A 21,940-nucleotide genomic window follows, 5' to 3' on the forward strand; every position below is an offset into this window, starting at 1 on the left:
ACATATCCAATGTGCGTCCAACCATCTTTCCATTGCAAAACTTGCCCATTCGACTGGCGAATGGATGTATGCCTTGCCAACATCCCAACAATCGCTCCCGATATCCAGCAGGCAATGGAGTATCTTGAAAACCATGAACTCGATTGTTCAGGCAGTAGAGCAATGGCGGATGCAACGCAAAAAGGTATTGTGGCGGAATGGGATTTTAGCGCAGCCGCGGAAGATCTACTGCAACGTACGACCTTTGACAACATCGCAGATTGCCTACCAATTCAAATTACCGCTCCAACATTCGAGGAACATTACTGTCCCTTCGAAGATATTAATTGGCTCACTTCCCTTTTCTCACACGATGGCAACAATGACCTCTTGGAACATTACGCATCTCAAGCCGCTGAAGAACTTCCGGATTGCAATCTCCAAGACTTGTAAGAAATTCACGTTCTTTTTGGATTGATTTTTACCAACTTTTTGACTTTTTCCTTTCAATTTTTTTTATACACTTCTTTTGAACTATTTTCATATAATAACTTTCTAAGTATGATCAGGCATTTGAACTCTGTTTTCATTATTGCCCCTTACGTCTCTAGTCTAACTAGGGATGGGGGATGTATGGCCTATCCAAATACGCTATTTACTTCCTAAATGAACCCAAACCCAACTTCCATTTTGAAACCATCTCTATTCTTTGTGCACACGTCTCTCTGCCTGCCTCTTATCCATGAAGCCCTTTCACACAAATTTACTCATCCTCAGCCTCTACTCACGAGCTGGCGATCAACATCAAAAAACACGACATTGTTTAGGAACTGGTTGGCACAGTGTGCTAATCGTAACCTACCTTTATTTTCATTATAGAATTGAGTCATTCATGTCTAATTGCTATTGTTTATGTCACATGGAACTGTTACATGTAATGTGGAATTCACTAATGCAGCAGCTTCAGATTTGAATATAACAGAATCGGTTGGAGTGAGGAACTCCGATTTTTGATCACGATCGAATCGACCCGCCATTTTGTGGCCCGCCGCCATTTTGTGTTGCCATCACTCAGGCAGCACAGCGAACAAAGTCTATTCTGCTTTTTCTGCAGCCTGGTGTCGAAATACGCTTTCTGCCTCTATTTACAAAGCTTGTGTTAGAACTAGCCGAGTACACTAATCCCTGTCTGGCTTTCCCAATTCCCGTCTCAACTATCTGTTGGTTCACACTATTCTTTCCTGACCTTATCTTATCGTCTGGCCTTCACTGTCTCCTGCTAGCATTCTCTCGTTTCACAACTGTCCTCCAACACACACAAACGTATCTCGCCACCTGCAAGTTAGTTACAAATCCGTTAATAAATTAGCTTGAGGGAGGGGTGACAAACATAGTTGGAGGAGAGGTTTCTTCAAGTCATCTGACACTTTTGTTTTCCAATTTCTCCTATTGGTTCTGTCCTGTTTTCCAGCTTTCCTTATTGGCTCCTTCTTGTGTGTTCTGGGAGTGCTTTTGGTTAGTGTATACAAACATTATATAGTATATAACCCTGTGCGCCACAGAGTGAAGTGGCAGTCTCCTGAGAACCTACTTTGTGTATTTCTAGGATAACTGTACTAGCTGCAGCTAAATAAATCTGATCTTCTAACGCCGACAGAGTGTCCCGTGTCTCTGTGTAGCTAAGCAGGAGAACTCCGGAGACTTGGGCGTACCCTGCGCCGCCAGGCCCAAAAGGTTCTGGTTCTTCAACTGGCGCCCATGTCGGGCGGCTTCAGTGGTACCGGTTCTGCCCGAAGGCCATGAGGAACCCCGCAAGAAAATTCCGGAGGGTTCGCGAGCCACATTAGGCGACCCCTGTATGTCGAAAGTGGTCCGAAGGTCTTTTGCAGCGCGGTTACTCCTTCCTGACGGCTACTGACAACCGCTGCCCTGACTGCCGCCCTGCTTTGGCCCTTCCTTTGATGATGTATGGTAAGGCGAGACAATAGACGGGCCTCTGTTGGTGGGAGAAGACGTCCTTAGTTAAGTATTTTCGTGGGTCGTGCCCACAATTTTGTTCTTTGATTGATTCCTTTGGGTTCTTAGATTTGTTTATTGCAATAAACAAAGCCGAGGGTAAGTGCATTTGTGCTGCGTAAACTGAGTTTTACTCCCTTGAAGTTTGTGAACAGTCCGGAGACATCTCGAGATGCCTGGTCTGACTAAGTTTGGAAGAATTTGTTGTCTTGTTTGTAATAGGGATTCCCGACTTGAGGACTCTTGTCCGATTCCTTCGGTTGGAACTCCCACATCTGAGCTCTATTCAAAATATGGTATCGGCCCCATTGCCATTAGCGAGACATGGACCCGATACACGAAGAAAGATGGTGTTCTAAAATGGCCAGAGAATGGTGGTTTTGATCCTGATGTGCTAGACAATTTGGAAGCAGTTTTATTCAAAAGAAAATCCCGGCCGGCAATGTTTGACTCTTTCCTCCTTTGGCGTAAGGAAGCCAAACAGAAAGAAATTAAACAAGCAAAACTAGATAGGAAAGCACAGGGTATGACAATTATACAGGCTGCCCAACAGTTTAAAGACGATGAAATTGACAATGCGACTGAAATTTCAGAAAGACAGCATCGTATGGCGATAGATAAATGCTATCCGGTGTTGCCTGTTTCTCCTTCTGATAATAAGAAAGATATAGAAGAAGATCCCCTAATGTCCCACTTATTAAGGTTGCCTCCGCCCTATGCACAAAGTGCCAATGCACCTCAGCCGTTACAGCCTGTTCAGCCGCCAGCGGTACCTCCGCCTGTTCCGGCTCTTCCGCATTTGCCTCCTCCAGTATTACTGCCCTTGCCGGTTTTACCGTTAGCCTCAACTTCTTTGCCCTCGTCTCCTGATCTTAGATCTTCTTTGCCTTCTGCTCCTCCTGCAATTATCAGTTCTTCTCCTGTCAGTTCTCCTAATACTCTGTCTCCAATTCTCATCTCTAATTCTCCGTCTGTGCGTAAGCGTCTCACAGACACAGTTACTGGTATTCTATCTCCTTTCTTTGAAGCTTTAAATGTGTCTCCGGCTTTTGCTCGAAAACTATCCCGTAGTCAGTTCCCAGATTTTGAGGAACGAGAGAGGTTGGACTCTCTTGCACGAAAATGGATCAAGAAGGGTCAACAATACAGTGTACTTGATATTATGTCCAACTTTTCGCAATGGAATGTGCCTACGCAAGGATATGTTTTTAATGTAATGTGCGACACTCTCATTAAAGAATGGGAAGATGTGAGTTCGAGTCCGATCCCACAAGATCTGTTAAATGTTCAGACTGATTTTGATAAATGACTTATTGTGGGTTTTAAGGTTGAGGAAGCTGTAAGGACCCTTATTTCTTATAGATCCTTATTGTTTTCTCAGGCTTTCCTTGATTCTGATCCGTCGGTTAAACTGACGTTGAAAAATTATCCTATGAGAGAGGTTCCTCCAGTATGGAAGGAAGAGGTTGCGGGAGTAGGTGGTAATGCACCATCCCTGCTCATTTCCAACGTATATGGGTGCATGTCCCTTGGAAGAGATCTGAAGTTTTGGCCCTTAAAGAGACTCTACCGGATCCTCGTTAAAACCCTGCAGGTTATTATAAAGAATTATCACAGACAGTTGATGCTTGCATTATGAACTTAGCAGATATTGATATGCTAATGGGAAATGTAGTCCCACAGACAATATGGGCTAAGATTCGTAGAGAAGATCACGCGCAGGAACTAGGTGCTACTTGGGATGTTATAACTACTACAGATAGAGACCAAGTGGGTGGCACAAAACCTGACGCTTTGATCTCGGAACTCCCTGGTAGGACTATTACCTTACTGAAAACTATGATGCCTGCATTGAGAGTTAATTGGGATAAACTAGCAGCATGTAAACAAAAGAAAGATGAAAGTGTCTCTGATTTCTTTACTCGTTTCGAGGAGACATTTATCGACCACAGTGGTCAAGACATGGCTACAGAGGGTGGACAGCGATTGTTTGTAGACAAATTTGTATTCAATTTGCTTCCCGACCTGTCACACAAATTAAAAGATTCAGAAAGTTCATGGGCTGTTTCTTCTTCTGCCCAGATATTGGCTACTGCGCAATATTATGAGAATAGGGAAAAGGAAGAAAAAGAAAAGCAAGAGAAAAAGACAAAAGAATTAAAAACGAAGGTTCTCTTGCAACAAGCCTATCCTCCACGTTATGTTCAGCCTCAATTTCAACAGCCTCCGCAGTTTCAGAGGTTGTATAAAAAACCTGAGCAATACATTCCGTGACCTTTGTTGGGTCCTAATCAATGTGCCTATTGTAGAGAGGAAGGTCATTTTAAGAATAGTTGTCCGGTTTTATTACAGCGCAATGGAGCATTATCTGCTCCACGAGGTCGTGCTGGCCTCCAGTCAGCAAACAGAGGTAGAGGTCGAGGTGTGTTGACTCAAGAACAGCGTGCCCTTCCTTCTCCCAATTCCATGAACTACTTTGATCAGCAAAATGTGAGGTCTACTCAGTATTACAATGAAGACCATTATGTTGAAGGCGAGAATTAAAGTCTTCATGCTAACTAGGACAGCCATGGACAAAGTAAGGGAGTTGTGCCAATCCCAGTAGATCAAAATGGACCTTATGTTAACGTCACTACAATGGGTGTTTCAGAGCCATTTCTTCTAGATACTGGGGCAATGAGAAGTTCTATCATTCATTCTAAACTCCCTGGGGCACCTTTGTCTGGCTTAACAAATGTTTCTGTAGGATTTTCTGGCGCCCCTGTTCGCAATCCAGTTTCTTACCCTTTGCCTATTTCAGTTGGTCCTTATGATTTGGAAGCTCCACTTCTGTTGACGAATGGTTGCGGTGAGAATCTGTTGGGTTTAGACCTATTGAAAAGGATGCATGCTACGATATATTGTTCTCCTTCTAGGGTACATCTTACTTTAGGACAGAAATTGGTCTCCCCAATGTATTTGTCCAGAGATCAGTTTCCACCTGAATTACTTTCTCTTCCAGCAGCGCTTTGGGCCACGGGTCCGAACGATGTGGGTTGTCTTGAGATTCCACCTTATGTTGTCACCCTCAAGCCTAATGTTGAATTACCGCGCATCCACCAGTATAGAATTTCTGCTGAAGGTGAGAAAGCGCTTCTGGGAATAATTCATGACTTGATTTAGAAGGGTGTGGTTGAAGAAACAAGAGGTAACACATGCAATAGTCCTATTCTTCCTGTTCTCAAATGCACTGATCCTTCTCAGCCTCCTGTGTACCGTTTTGTAATTGATCTGCGGGAGGTAAACAAAATTGTAATCCCACAATTTCCTGTTGTTCCAGACATCACTGCTTTGTTGACAATGATACCTTCCACAGCGACTTGGTTCTCTGTTATCGATCTGAAGAATGCCTTCTTTAGTATCCCCATTACAGAAGAGAGTAGGGACATTTTTGGCTTCTCTCTTGGAGGCCGAAGCTTCCGGTTTAAGCGCGCACCTCAAGGCTATTGTGAAAGTCCCTCCATTTACAGCCAAGCTTTAAAATGTCATCTTGATACTTTTCATTTGCCGTCTGGTGCTTCCCTCATACAATATATGGATGACTTGTTAGTCGCCGCTGATTCAAAAGATATCTGCAAAGATGTCACTATTGCACTGTTACGCCATTTGTTTAATCTGAATCATAAGGTTTCACCTTCCAAACTACAATATGTTTGTCGAGAGGTTACCTACTTGGGTCATCTCCTATCAAAGGAGGGACAGCGACTAACACCAGAATTAATTCAGGCGATTACGTGGATGTCTGTACCATCCACACAAAGGGAAGTACGTGCCTTTCTGGGAATCACTTCTTACTGTAGACAGTGGATCCCTAACTTCTCTCTAATAGCCAAACCTTTGTTGGCACTCACTTTAAAAGATACGCCTCAGCCCCTTCCTTGGACTGATGAGTGCCAAAAAAGTTTCACTGACTTACGTACTGCTCTGTGTTCTGCTCCTGTACTAGGCATCCCAGATTACACTAAGCCTTTTACGCTCTATGTTCATGAGAGAGAAGGTTGTGCGTTATCAGTTTTAACACAGCAATTTGGAGACAAACAGCGGCCATGTGCCTATTTTTCGGCTACGTTAGATCCTGTAGCTAAAGCATTGCCCAGTTGTCTTAAAGCGACAGCAGCAGCAGCAATTTCTATTCGACAGTCTGCTGGAGTGGTGTTGGATAACACTCTCATTGTCATGGTACCACATGCAGTGGATACCTTACTAAACAGAACGAAAACGCAGCACCTTACGAGTGCTCGTCTAACTGGATACGAGCTGAAGCTTTTATCTAGTCACATACACATCAAACGATGTAATACCCTAAATCCAGCTACTCTGTTGCCCCTTCCAGATGAGGAAAATGTTGAGGAACAGCATGATTGTTTCTTCGGTACTGAGGAAGAGACAAAAGGAAGAATTGACCTGAGAGACACACCACTAGAGAATCCGGATGGAACTCTATGGGTAGACGGTTCTTGTTTTAAAATGCCTAATGGAGATACAGTTTCAGCCTATGCTGTAACTACTTTACATACAGTTGTGGAAGCTGCACGCATTAGACATAATTCAGCGCAAGCAGCAGAATTGATAGTATTAACAAGAGCTTGTATATTGTCAAAAGAGAAAAGAGTGAACGTATACACTGACAGCCAATACGCTTTTGGTGTAGCGTTCAACTTCGGGCGTCTCTGGAAGGAAAGGGGTTTTCTCACTTCACATGGCACCAAAATACAACATGGTCAGTTAGTGACTGATCTCCTCGAATCACTTGCCTTACCCACCCAAATAGCAATTGTGAAGTTTAGTGCACACAAAAAGATTACGGATGATGTTGGTCGAGGAAATGCGTTTGCAGACGAAATAGGGAAGAAGACAGTGAGAGATTCAACAAGTCGAATGTATGTGGCAGGTCCTGCGAATTGGGTCGGAGAGAGAGGAATGTATGAGAATACAGTGGAAAGTGTAAAAGCGATTCAGAAAGAGGCTTCAGAGAGGGAGATAAGCAAGTGGAAAGAAAGTACAGGAATGTTAGATGAGATGGGTTGTTGGGTGGAATTATCTGAACATCAACGTTGGCTGTTACCAGATGCCTATGTTCTCCCAGTGGTTACTATGGCACATGGTCCAGCCCACTTAAGTGCAAAAGGTATTTGTAAACTTCTGGCTCCAGTGTGGCAGAATGAAGGTATTCCAAAATGTGCAGACAATGTAGTGAAGCACTGTATTGTTTGTTTAATGTACAACCCGGGAAAGGGAGCCCCAACTCCAGTGGGTCACTTTGCTCCTCCGACATATCCATTTGAGGTGTTGCAAATCGATTATATTCATATGGAGCAATGCAACAACCTCAAATATGTTCTGGTGGTAGTATGCGCCTTTTCAAGATGGATAGAAGCATATCCTTTAAAGGACAACACAGCCTTATCCACAGCTAAAATCCTTCTAAAAGAATTCTTCCCCAGATTTGTTTTGCCGCGCATTGTCTGGAGTGACAATGGGAGCGAATTTGTTGGCCAAGTCATGCAGAAAGTTTGTGCAGGTCTTGGTATCAAGCAAAAGTTCCATGCGGCAAATCATCCACAGTCAGCGGGTTTAGTAGAATGTTACAATGGAACCTTGAAGTTAAAACTAGCAAAGGTTCAAGCAAGCACAGGACTCAATTGGCCCGATGCTTTGCCATTAGCTCTGCTATCCACCAGAACTGCAGTACCCTCTCGTTTGGGACTTAGCCCTTACGAAGTGGTTTTTGGACGTCCGGCTAAAGTATGGGGAGTCCCTCGCCCTAAGAAATACTCAGACTTGCCATATCCAATGCTGATTGACTATTTGCATGATCTTACGACTAAATTGAGTGTTCTCCATCAACAGGTTCAGAGTGCTCTGCCGAAGGCCTCCACAGACCCTGGTCACTCCATCCGACCAGGTGACTGGATTTGCGTTAAAAATTTCCAGAGGACAAGGAATTTGGAACCCAGATGGCGAGAGCCCCGAATGGTTCTGCTCACTACGAGAACAGCAGTTAAAATCGAAGGAAAGAAAAATTGGATTCACGGTGTGCATTGTAAGAAAGTGCATTTGCCTTTGCCCTACGATCAATGGGTACGCAGGGGTATTGGTGACTGTGAAGGTGAAAAAGTTCCACGATTCATACCCTTCAGTGATGCACACCTGAATGGGACACTGTCTGAGAAAGAGGACAACGACATTTTACAGGAAGCAATTCCATCACATCGTCGCTTGGATACGACTAATCCATGAACATTGTTCCAAGACCAGAGTGTTCCGGGGAAGGAACGATATGATTTGAGACCTAGACCAAAGAACGTTTAAAAGATTTCTCTCTTGTGTAGTATTCTGTCCCGGTTGCAGGGTCACGGTAGGAGTCTGGATCACGACCTGAGTAGTGGCAAGAGGCCTGCAGGACTTGAAGTGTCATAGGACGGCAGACAATCGTGATTGAGCGATCGAGGAAGATTGCCGTGAGCATCCTTTAGAAAGATGGAAACTACACTAGGTACTAGAGAGAGAAGAGATAGAATGAAGAAAGCATCCTGTAAAATAATGTACAGTCGTTTCAGTTTAACTTTATGTGTCATTATATCATTGTGTATTGTTTTGGCGTTTATCAGTTGGATTATCTATGCTTTGCAGCCAAAAGTTGTCTCCCCGTCTTCCTCTTCGTTCTCTTCTACTGTCTCTCCACATCTCTTTCATACTCTTCCTACACATGAACTCATTAGAAGAACTGAATATTATAACAATTCCTTTGTCCAGCTATTACATCAGCACCAGTTAGTGGTCAATACAACTGACTGTTGGGTGTGTGGTCTTATGCCACATACCACAGAGAAAGGAATGCCATATTTAGTTCTCCCGTTCTCTTATGAGGGTTCTGCTTGGGCTTACTTCATCAACTTCTCCAATGCTTATCAAAGCAAATTCAGACGATCCATTAGTTCACATGTTAGTGATCCGGATTTTAGTCATAGTTCTTTGATTAAGGGAATGGTAGCTATGGCTAAAATCATGGAAAACAGTAAAATCTCCATTGACGAAAGAAAAGCATACACTAACTGGAATGTCACCCAATATATGTCTAGTCTTAGTGATAAAGTTAAAAAAGGAAAGTCCTCACCGATTTGGACTATACCACATCAGGGCAACTTCTGCTTACAGATAAACGATCGCTCTTCTGACACTATACAAAGGAATAACTGCTCCTACACGTATGTTTATTCCTCTCAGAACTCGCCTCCTCTAGTGCCGTCTCAAGGCACCTATTCCATTTGCTATAATAGAGCTTATACGTGGTTACCAACGGGTTTTTCTGGTACTTGCTATATAGCTTTCCTTCTTCCCCCTACTTACACCGCTTCCGCAAATCATCATCGAACAAGATACAGCAGAGGGATTATTGATTCGACGGACACAGCAGGTCAAGAGGGAGGAGATTTCCTCAAAGGATTTCTTCCCTTCTGGGGTCCAATGGCCAACAGCAGAAATATAAGGCAACTGGTCCGTGTCGTAGGGACCACAATAGACATCACTGTAGGAGCCTTAAGTAACATCACGGCAGAACTACAGGCGGACTTTGTTCTCGCAGATCGTGGTGGAGTGTGCAAATTGATCGGGTCAAGTTGCTGTATTTTCATACCTAATGACACTCCGACAGTATACCAGGCTATCTCCAAGTTGCACATAATCTCTGAGTCTATTCATCAGGACGAAGGAGATTGGTCTTTTACGGAGTGGTTTTGGGGACTACTGTCCAAATGGGGTTGGAAAGCATTAACGTTTCTAGGAATAATTTTGACCATTATTTTCTCCTGTTGCCTTTGTATGCACTGTGGTCCCGCTATCTGTGACCTTTGTGCTACTATGTGCATCCCAAAACCCAAACCACAAGTAACAGAAAACATAAGAATGATGTTACAGCAACACCTCGATGACCTCATGACTATCGACATTGACTCAGATTTGCATGAGTCTATCTTGCCTGAGTTCTGGCAAAAGGAGGGTCTGAGGAACTCCGATTTTTGATCACGATCGAATCGACCCGCCATTTTGTGGCCTGCCGCCATTTTGTGTTGCCATCACTCAGGCAGCACGGCGAATAAAGTCTATTCTGCTTTTTCTGCTGCCTGGTGTCGAAATACGCTTTCTGCCTCTATTTACAAAGCTGGTGTTAGAACTAGCCGAGTACACTAATCCCTGTCTGGCTTTCCCAATTCCCGTCTCAACTATCTGTTGGTTCACACTATTCTTTCCTGACCTTATCTTATCGTCTGGCCTTCACTGTCTCCTGCTAGCATTCTCTCGTTTCACAACTGTCCTCAAACACACACAAACGTATCCCGCCACCTGCAAGCTAGTTACAAATCCGTCAATAAATTAGCTTGAGGGAGGAGTGACAAACATAGTTGGAGGAGAGGTTTCTTCGAGTCATCTGACACTTTTGTTTTCCAATTTCTCCCATTGGTTCTGTCCTGTTTTCCAGCTTTCCTTATTGGCTCTTTCTTGTGTGTTCTGGGAGTGCTTTTGGTTAATGTATACGAACATTATATAGTATATAACCCTGTGCGCCACAGAGTGAAGTGGCAGTCTCCTGAGAACCTACTTTGTGTACTTCTAACTGTACTAGCTGCAGCTAAATAAATCTGATCTTCTAACGCCGACAGAGTGTCCAGTGTCTCTGTGTAGCTAAGCAGGAGAACTCCGGAGACTTGGGCGTACCCTGCGCCACCAGGCCCAAAAGGTTCTGGTTCTTCAGGAGTTTGCCTCAGCTCGGTGCCTTAGCTCTTTGCACAAGAATTTTTTTGGGAAAGAGCTGAAGACAATAATGTATGGTTTGACGAGAAGGGTACCTAATGTGCTTCTCAGAAGCACAATTTTGTGTTCCTCCTCAAAGTTCCGATGTGACTAGAACTATTACCAATTCTGACATGCACCAGATTGAATCTACCGTACAAGAGATATCTGATTGTTTCTTTTCTTAAAGGATACATGTGCTAATCGTATCCTACCTTTCTTTTCATTATAGAATTTCGAGTCATCCAAGTGTAATAGGTATTGTTTATGTCACATGGAACTGTAGCATGTAATGTGGAATTCACTGATGCAGGAGCTTAAGTTTGAATACAGCAGAAGCAGTTGGAATTTGCTTCAACTGAATGCCTTACCTCTTGCACCAGTGGATCCATTTATGGCACTTAAATAAAGACACTCTTTATATAACTTTCAGACTCCTTCGCTTTATTATACACAGCCACTTTCTTAGACACACCTGATTTCACCATTTCTCTTCTGTGGCATTGCAACATTCTGCATTATATTCTTCACGATTATTTCTTTATTCCTCCTTCCTATTACACACATCCACTTTCTTAGACACACCTGATTTCACCATTGATCTTATGTGGCATTGCAACATTCTGCATTATATTCCTCATGATTTTTTCTTTATTCCTGCTTCCTAAAACACTGCATTCGAGTTTTCAGAAAGTAGAGGTGAGTAGTTTGCTTCCCACTCCCTGTATCGTATAAACGCATACTAACACTACTTACAGAGATATGCTAAAGCGGCCAGTATCCTACAGGGCCCCCACACATCACTTTACAGCAATCAGCTCACGGCTTACGCTCATGGTTTCATCCCCGAGTCTTCAGACCAGTACCAGTGAGTAGTTTGCTTCCCACCCCCGCTATACTCTAAACGCATACCAACACCACCTGCACAGCTATCCTACAGGGCCAGTATGCTACAGCGCCCAGACCACATCAGTTTACACCACTCAGCTCACGGTTTAGGAACACGCTTTCATCCCCGACTGTACCGGCACCTCACCTCAGCACCATCTCACTCTGCGCAAAACAGCACTTTCACACCGGTAGGGATAAATACTTCAGCACATCAGTTTACAGCACTCAGCTCATGGTTTAGGCGCATGCTTTCATCACCGAGTGTACCGGCACCTCACCTCAGCACCCTCTCACTCTAGGCAAAACAGCACTTTCACACCGGTGGGACTAAATACTTTGCTTCACACTCCCTGTATAGCACACCCTAAACACCCCACAGATGTTGCAGTGCTCCTACCCTCCCCTTTCCTACTTTTTTCGCCCTTTTTCCCCCTTACTCGTTTCAACAGAATCACAAAATGGCAGCCAACACTTCCTAGTTGCAACCGCTCGCGCCGCTCGCAGCCAATAAGCAGCAAGCATGTGCTCGTAACGCCTCAGCCAATCAGATAGCAGAATTCCCAAATATCGATATCTGTAAATTTCAATATTTCTCCAAAACTACTGAATAGATTTACACCAAATAAGCAAAAGCATGCTTTCTAGACCAAGATCCTTCTCCCTGCCAAATTTGGGGCAATTCCATTCACCCGTTCGACCTGTAGCCTTGTCTAAAGATTCCTATGGAAATTAACATGGAGAAAACCCGTTTTGGGACCCCCCTTTTTTCTCAGCCCCCCTTGACGAATCACCCCCAAACTTCCCACATAGGAGCTGATATGAACAAAGTATTGGTTTGGGAAATTTCATGAAGATTCATCAAACGACGCCAAAGTTATAAGCAAAACAGAAAATGCTCTTCCTATGGAAACTTGGTCCTAACTATAACTACCTACAGGTGATTGCCAGTAGGTAATATATTTTATATATATATATATATATATATATATATATATATATATATATATATATATATATATATATATATATATATATATATATATATATATATATATATATATATATATATATATATATATATATATATATCACTTCCACTCGCCTCACTCTTCCCTCGCTGGAAACAAACGAGCGTAGACCCAGTATTATTCGTGCAATTCGTTATTTATTTAGCCATTCTCCGCCATTACGCGTTTCGGGCGATCCCGCCCTTGATCACATGACAACACTTTGGCTGATGACCGCTCTTTTTAAAGTGCAAGTGCTAGTGCATCAATCAATGGACATAGAAAACATACATTTCTATCAACATTTCTGTGTGTAAATCCCGGCGAACACGATAACCACATAATGCCATTGTGTTATCCTAATGCTAATTTTCACATCATATGACACTTGATAATTGCATAAATGCATGATATGTACTTCACATTATGTCCATTAAAAATAATTATTTTACAAAACTGTGACAGTGCCCTCACCTCAATATTTAAGTGCAAATTCATCGAAAAATAAACGACTAAATTCATACAAGGAAAACTAGATGATGCCCTTGGAAGATTACCATTTTCCATTCTGACCCGAGTCTGGCGCAATATTAAACCAAAGCCAGATCTGAACAGAGAACAAAATTACATAAACAAATATAAAGTGCATTAAGGTTGTAGATGATATGTACTAATAATTAAATTGAGCTATTTCTAGGAGATCCAACAGGAATCGTAAATTACTTAATAGACGCATATAATATGCTTTCTATTTGATTAAAAACATTCCTAAAACCTCATTTTAAGTTCAATAAATAACCCTGTACAACATCCTAAAATTTCACCTAAAATATTCATGTCCAAAAACAAACTGTGGTGATGGAGACTTCCGTCTAACCCTCCAAGAAGACCGAGGTAAAACAAAGAGGCACAGCCTCCAGCATATAATTAATTCGTCCCTATGGACTGTCATACACAGCGTGAGACTAAAATAGACATTATCATTCCATTACACATACTGTATGTCAACACACATCATATCGTAAACAATTTTTCAAATTTCACAAAAACGTGTACAGGTCTTCACTGTTGTTAAGCCCCATCGGGTGTTTAGAATCCAAGCGTAAAATGTATGATGTTTCTAATTTCCTTAGCCTGGATTCCCTATCCCCTCCTCTTTTTTGTGGGGTGACCGTGTCAATAACAAAATACTGCAGGAATTTTGGATCACTATTGTGAGTACTTTTAAAATGCCTTGCGACCGGGTAACTCTCATCATTGTTATTAATCGCTCTTAGATGTTGCAGGATTCTTTTATGGACCGGTAATTTCGTGCTCCCTACATATCTCAAATTACACCTGCAGGTGAGCACATAAACAGCAAATTCGGTCTTGCATGTGAGATAACGTTGAATGTCACACGATTTAAAACCAAATGCTGGAACGTAATTCTTGGTGTTAATGGCATATTTACATGCTTTACAAGATGCACATTTAAAGAATCCCTTTCTCATTGTCAGCCAGGAGCCCTTGTTGCCTATTTCCAAGTTACTTCTGACTAAAGCCATGCCCATGCTATTAGTCTTTCTAAAGGCAACTGAGGGACTACTTGATAGCAATTCTCCCATTATAGGGTCATCTTTCACAATAGGCCAATTTTTTCTTACAATATTCCTGATCTGTTTCTCCTGTCGTGAAAATCCTAAAATCAAACGAATAGGTTCCTGCTCTTTTTTCGAGTCTAATACAGTCTCTTTCTTTTTTAGCAGATCCTGTCTTGCCCATGATCTAGATTTAATAATGGCAGACTCTATGATCTCCGTATTGTAACCTCTATTGAGGAATCTCGCCCGGCTTTCGCCTTGTTTGATTGTACATTCTTTATCCTCACTACATATACGTCTGATTCTGAGCATCTCCCCATAGGGGATACTCTTAATTAGATGTGGAGGATGGGCACTCGAGGCGTGTAATAATGTATTACCCGCTGTGGGTTTCCTATAGAGGGTAGTAGAGATCTTATTGTTGATTATCTTGATTTCCACGTCAAGAAATGTGACCTTTTCCTTGCTGATGTGTGAAGTGAATTTTAAGTTGAGTGTATTGTCATTCAACAATGCAATGAAGTCAGTGGCGCTGTCAACATCACCCTCCCACACTATAAAAAGGTCATCAATATAGCGGAGCCAGGAGATTACTTTTTCATTAAATACTTGTTCATGTTGCTGCATGAGGACCAGCTCCTCCCACCAGCCCATAAATAGAGAGGCATAACTGGGAGAGAAGCTGGCCCCCATGGCCACTCCCTGTATCTGTTGGTACATAACACCATTGAATAAAAACAGATTATTTTCAAGGCAAAAAAGAAGCATTTTAACCAACATCTTATTGTGCAGAAAGAATTCAATTGGTCTGTTCATCAAGAAAAATTCTATGGCTCTGATACCATCATTATTTCTAATGCAGGTATAAAGTGAAGACACATCTAGTGCAATCATTAAATACGAAGGTTTCCATCTAATATGTTGCACTTTCCTTAGGAAGTCACTTGTGTCCTGTACAAATGATTTCAAACTTTTCACAAAGTCCTGCAAAAAGAAATCTATGTATCTTGACAGATTTTCTAAAAGTCCATCACACGCAGAAATAATAGGACGTCCCGGGGGTTTCTTCATATCTTTATGCAATTTTGGTATAAAGTAGATGACTGGGATGGTAGCATTTTCTTTTTTAAGATATTTAAATTCATCCCAACTGAGTAAACCCGTGCTTCTCCAAGCTACAAGCTGGGAAAAGAGCGTCTCTTGTGTTGTTTTAAATTTGGTCGGTGCTACTTTTCTATAGCACTCTATGTTGTTTAATTGGCTGTGAGCCTCTTCAAGATATTCCTTTAGTGGCCACAGCACCAAATTGCCTCCTTTGTCTGAATTGCGTATGATGATCTCCTGATTTTCTTTTAATTTTTTGATGAGTTGCCAATACTTTCTCTCTTGATTGGAAAACTTCTTTTTGCTTGTTTCATTGGTTGCAATGTTGAGCCTCTTAATTTGCGCCACTATCTGTTCGTTGAAAACGTCTATAGAATCTCTCGCCATAACAGGTACAAATTTAGACTTTGGGCGGAACGGAGTCCAAGGTTTCATATCCGTTCCTGGGATCTGTGACGTTTGCGTGTTGGTTGTGATATTTTCCCATTGAGCTTGATCATTAACTGGGTTGTCACCTCTTTCCAAACCCCGCGTAGTTTCAAATAGTTCATAATCAGAGCTTCTCAGCCCGTGCATTTCTGGCATCGTGACCGGGCCCCCCAATTCTTCTGGTCTTTCCTTGTTTCCTCGCTGATGATGATATTTCTTTAACTTCAGCTTGCGAATGAACTTATAAATATCTGCGCGGGTTTGGGTATAGTTAAAGTTAGATTCTGGGCAATAGGAAAGTCCTAATGATAGAAGTTGTCGTTCCGCAGCTGAGAGATCAATACCTGCCAGATTAACAATGGTATTGGATTGATCAGAGGATGAAGGATCAGTGCATAGGTTTGGCGGCAGTGGATCCCCTACCGTCGTGCTCTGCCCCTCCCACGCCTTCTGACGTTTTCGTTTTGCTTGCCTGCGCTCCCTTCTTCGTTTGGTTGCCCTACTTTTTCGATTGCCTGGGTGCGTGGCCGCAATGTTTCCCTCCTGCTTCGTTTTAAAATGTCCAACTCTTCCCCCAAGGTTAATCTAATACTCCTCGCATCGGCCCTCACTGCCGGATTGTCGGACTCTGATCCGCTCTCCATGGCCGAGCTAAGCTCCGATGCTGATGGGGAAGCGTTGGTTGCTTCTTGGTGATTTCTTCTATCCTCCTTGTTGCCCATGCGCTTTTTGGCTGTGTCAACACGCATAGAGTCATATCGCCTTGCAAATGTGAATATTTGCCCGTTTGCATAATCGTCACGATCACGCCTAAATTTGAAGGTTTTGCGACTCTTTATCTTTTCCTCCTCCTTTTTAAGTCTTGCGTTCATCTCCTCCACCAGTTTGTGCTTAACCTGTGGGTCACCTAGTGGTTCTATTTCTTTTTCCATGAGCTCAATCTTCTCTTGCAGTGCTGCCCTGTCAATCTCCGCGTACTTTACCAATATTGTAACAAGTCGCCTCGATGATTCAAGATTGCATTCTCCCCATTCGGCCATCATGAGGGGATTCGGGGATTCGTAGCTGGGGGCGATCAATATCCGAAGGCCTCTTGGAATTCTCCCCACATCGAGATACCTCTGTAATGAACGCGCCTCCCACCACTTGGCCTGCTCCTGCTTTTTCAGTTTTTCCAAAGCTCGGAAATTATCTCTCAGCCCCATGCTCTTACGGGGTTCTTCCGTGCTCACTTTTCCAGTTCCTTGACCGTCCTCGGGGGAGTCCGAAAACATCCCCTCAGCTGCTAACTCGCGGTCCCTGAGTGTGTCTGCGGACATCTTCTGGCTTTTTAGTGTAATTCAAATTGCGAGATAGAACACCTCATGCATAATGCTTACAGGGGTTCGTACTCGCGTTGCACACCTTTCCACCTGCCCTTCGCCAAAATGCGCCGTACCTTATTAGAAATGCCCACCAACTTGGCCGTGGATGCCTCTTCGCCGCCGCCGATCCTCCAAGGAACCACCGGAAGCGGAACGGAAAAACTCCACAGCTGCTCGGCAGGCAAATCTTCGTACTTGCGTTAAACTATAGGCTGGCAGGGGGCTTCACTTTTTCCCGATTGGAAAAAACCTTTGAGTGCCCCGGGGGTCCCCGCCAACACGCACCACGGGCCCGCGGTGCTGACTGCAGTCGGATACTCCAGGACAAGACTTGCCGTAAGTGAAGCCACAATCGGAGAGGGGGTCCACGAACCGGAGACAGTCAATCCGGTAAATTATCACTTCCACTCGCCTCACTCTTCCCTCGCTGGAAACAAACGAGCGTAGACCCAGTATTATTCGTGCAATTCGTTATTTATTTAGCCATTCTCCGCCATTACGCGTTTCGGGCGATCCCGCCCTTGATCACATGACAACACTTTGGCTGATGACCGCTCTTTTTAAAGTGCAAGTGCTAGTGCATCAATCAATGGACATAGAAAACATACATTTCTATCAACATTTCTGTGTGTAAATCCCGGCGAACACGATAACCACATAATGCCATTGTGTTATCCTAATGCTAATTTTCACATCATATGACACTTGATAATTGCATAAATGCATGATATGTACTTCACATTATGTCCATTAAAAATAATTATTTTACAAAACTGTGACAGTGCCCTCACCTCAATATATATATTCACTGAAAAAAACATAGGTTTTAGGGGTTTTATAGTTAGCTGGACATTTCACTTGTACAAAGCCATTGAAATTCCTCCGTTATAGTTAGTTCAGCCCCAATGCCCCCACGGTCCCAGTCGGCTCCCCGCGTCCTTCGGGAGCCGGCATTGCTTTTCCACATGGTTTCCCTGCTCTCTCTTTCAAAATCCAAACCAAGTTTGCTATGGGAGGGCAGGAGACTCCCGCCCTCTCATAGCAAACAACAGTGTCCTGGGGGTGGGCACCCCAGGACACTGCAGTAGCCGGCCCTGGGGGGTGGCGGTCCCCAGGGCACTTGAGGGCTCCAGGAGGGGTGCCACGCAGCCCCCTCCCTCAATACATAAAGCCCCGGGGGTGGTGGTCCCCGGGGCTTGGGGGGGCCATTGAGCCCCCCCCCCACAAATTATACTGGGAGCGGCTTTTGAGTCCCTCACAATTTATTTTGTAGCCCGGGGGTGGCAGTCCCAGGGGCTGGGGGGCCCCTATGGACCCTCTTTAAATCTAATAATTTTGCCCCCTGGATTTGGCCCCCCCCGGGGGCTAATTATAAAAAAGCTCCGTTTTTTTTTTTTCTTTTACGGCAGGATCCGCGCACCCTGCGCGTACTTTGCAGTTTAAAAAAAATAATAATAATACATTTGGGGGGCCCTGGGAGTCCTCTGGGCATATTTATTTACCATTGCACTACAAAAAATCAAACTTTACCTTTCACAACGAAGCGCATAATATGTCCTCCATGTGCGCACGGTGCGCGAAGCGCATCGTGCGTACATGGCCCATCCAGCGTAATGTGGGCACGCGGTGCGCGTAGCGCACCGCGTGCCCACCCTGCGTGCACGGCACTAACTGCGTAAAGTGGGCGCGCGGTGCGCGAAGCGCACCGCGTGCTCACTGTGCGCGCACGGTGCGCGAAGCGCACCGTGCGCGCACGGAACGAACTGCGTTAAGTGGGCGCGCACGCCACGAATGGCGTAAAGTAACTTAGCATTTAAAAAACCGTACAAATTCACTGAAAAAACCATAGGTTTCACACACGTTATAGTTAGGAATTAGCATTTAAAAAACCTTGCAAATTCACTGAAAAAACCATAGGTTTCACACATGTTATAGTTAGCTGGACATTTTACTGATAAAAAACCAATGAAATTCCCCCGTTATAGTTAGTGCAGGCAACTATAACTCACGTGACCGCAATCCTCTGCTGATGCTAATACTGTATTTAGACAATAATTTTGCCCCCTGGATTTGGCCCCCCCGGGGGCTAATTATAAAAAAGCTCCGTTTTTTTTTTTTTCTTTTACGGCAGGATCCGCGCACCCTGCGCGTACTTTGCAGTTTAAAAAAAATAATAATAATACATTTGGGGGGCCCTGGGAGTCCTCTGGGCATATTTATTTACCATTGCACTACAAAAAATCAAACTTTACCTTTCACAACGAAGCGCATAATATGTCCTCCATGTGCGCACGGTGCGCGAAGCGCATCGTGCGTACATGGCCCATCCAGCGTAACGTGGGCACGCGGTGCGCGTAGCGCACCGCGTGCCCACCCTGCGTGCACGGCACTAACTGCGTAAAGTGGGCGCGCGGTGCGCGAAGCGCACCGCGTGCTCACTGTGCGCGCACGGTGCGCGAAGCGCACCGTGCGCGCACGGAACGAACTGCGTTAAGTGGGCGCGCACGCCACGAATGGCGTAAAGTAACTTAGCATTTAAAAAACCGTACAAATTCACTGAAAAAACCATAGGTTTCACACACGTTATAGTTAGGAATTAGCATTTAAAAAACCTTGCAAATTCACTGAAAAAACCATAGGTTTCACACATGTTATAGTTGGCTGGACATTTTACTGATAAAAAACCAATGAAATTCCCCCGTTATAGTTAGTGCAGGCAACTATAACTCACGTGACCGCAATCCTCTGCTGATGCTAATACTGTATTTAGACAATTATTTGCCCATGTCTTCTTCCATTAAATTTTAGCTATACATATATTACAAATATTTTTTTTTCATAAAGACACATATGTCATCAGCAGAGGATTGCGGTCATGTGAGTTATAGTTGCCTGCAATAACTATAACGGGGGAATATATATATATATATATATATATATTATCTACTGGCGGTCGCCAGTAGATAGTTATAGTTAGGACCGAGTTTCCATAGGAAATCTGAAAATTCTATTTTGAATAACTTTGGCGCCGGTTGACGAATCCTCGCGAAATTTTCAAAACTAATGGGGCGCTCCGTTCAGCTCCTACCCTGAAAGTCTCGGGGTGATTCGTCAAGCGGGGGCCAAGAAAAAAGGGGGGTCCCAAAACACATTTTCCCCATGCATTTTTCCATAGGACCTTTAGTCGAAGGTACAGCCCGAACGGCTGAACAGAATTACTTGAAATTTGGCAGAGAGGTAGTCCTCAGGTCAGGGAAGTGCCTTTTACAGGTCTGGTGTCAATCTGTTCAGTAGTTCCTGAGAAAATAGCATTTAAAAGCATATAAATATCTATAAGCGTGCACTGTGCGCGCACCGTGCACGCACCGTGCGAGCACCCTAACGTGCGCGAGCGTAATTCTGATTGGTGGTTACATGTTAGTCAATGTTCGAATCGGTCGAAATCAGGAAGTGTTGGCCGCCATTTTGTTTGTTTTCAGTGCGAGAGTGAAAAAGGAAGGTGGCGAACGTGAAAAGGGGGCAGGGTAGAGAGTTCCTGACCCCCTAGCCCCCTGAACTTTTTTTAAATCGCGGGGGTGCGCGCACCATGTGCGCACGGTGAAAAACCCCAAAAAATATATATATATTTTAATACGTAGTTTATTGTTAAATAAATATATGAAAAAAATAATAATACATAAATAAATTAGCATTTAAAAAACCGGACAAATTCACTGAAAAAACCATAGGTTTCACACACGTTATAGTTAGGAATTAGCTTCTAAAAAACCTTGCAAATTCACTTAAAAAACCATAGGTTTCACACATGTTATAGTTAGGTGGATATTTCACTTGTAAAAAACCAATGAAATTCCCCCGTTATAGTTAGTTCAGACAACTATAACTCGCGCGACCGCCACTCCATCACAAGGATGATGTCATCATTGATGTCATGAGTGATGCCACTGACCATGTCATGAGGGATGTAATATGTGACGTCATGAGCAGTGGATTGCGGGCGCGCGAGTTATAGTTGTCTGAACTAACTATAACGGGGGAATTTCATTGGTTTTTTACAAGTGAAATATCCACCTAACTATAACATGTGTGAAACCTATGGTTTTTTAAGTGAATATATATATATATACATATATTAGAAAAGCAAACTCTCACTACTTCCATGCAGGCAAAATGAGAGAAACGGACCCAACGCCTCAGGCAGGTAGATGTTTTATTCCTTAAACCTTTCCCTCTGTTGGCGCGTTTCAAGCACACTGTGCCCTTGCTCACACAAAGAATACAGCGTGTGCCATTATTTTTAAATTGCTTGGTGTCCAACCCCCCTGTGGGTCACATGTTCACCTAAGTTGACATAGAGAAAATACCTCATTTGTGCAGTGCAATGTGTCTTTGATTTCACAAAATTATACGATTGTAACATTTGTATTTTCAAACAGCATAAATGCTTGAAGTTGGAAAGTGGCAAACGCAATAAATTATAGATGTATAAATATATAAATACTTAAATATATATACCGTTGCATGTTTCATAAAATTTAAAAACATTGCGTGACTCAAGTTTCCAACTTTTTCGTGGATAAAATATTAAGACCCTGATACATAAATATAAATACTCTTAATAAATATGCAGACAGATAATTGTGTAAAATAAAGCCATCTGTGCAAAATTTAGCTATCTGGGCAAATTTCTGCAAATGAGGGTCATGGATATATTCAATCAATCCATCTAGGAACCTTT

This window comes from Triturus cristatus, chromosome 9 (genome assembly GCF_964204655.1).
Source record: "Triturus cristatus chromosome 9, aTriCri1.1, whole genome shotgun sequence".
In the NCBI taxonomy this organism is placed as follows: Eukaryota; Metazoa; Chordata; class Amphibia; order Caudata; family Salamandridae; genus Triturus; species Triturus cristatus.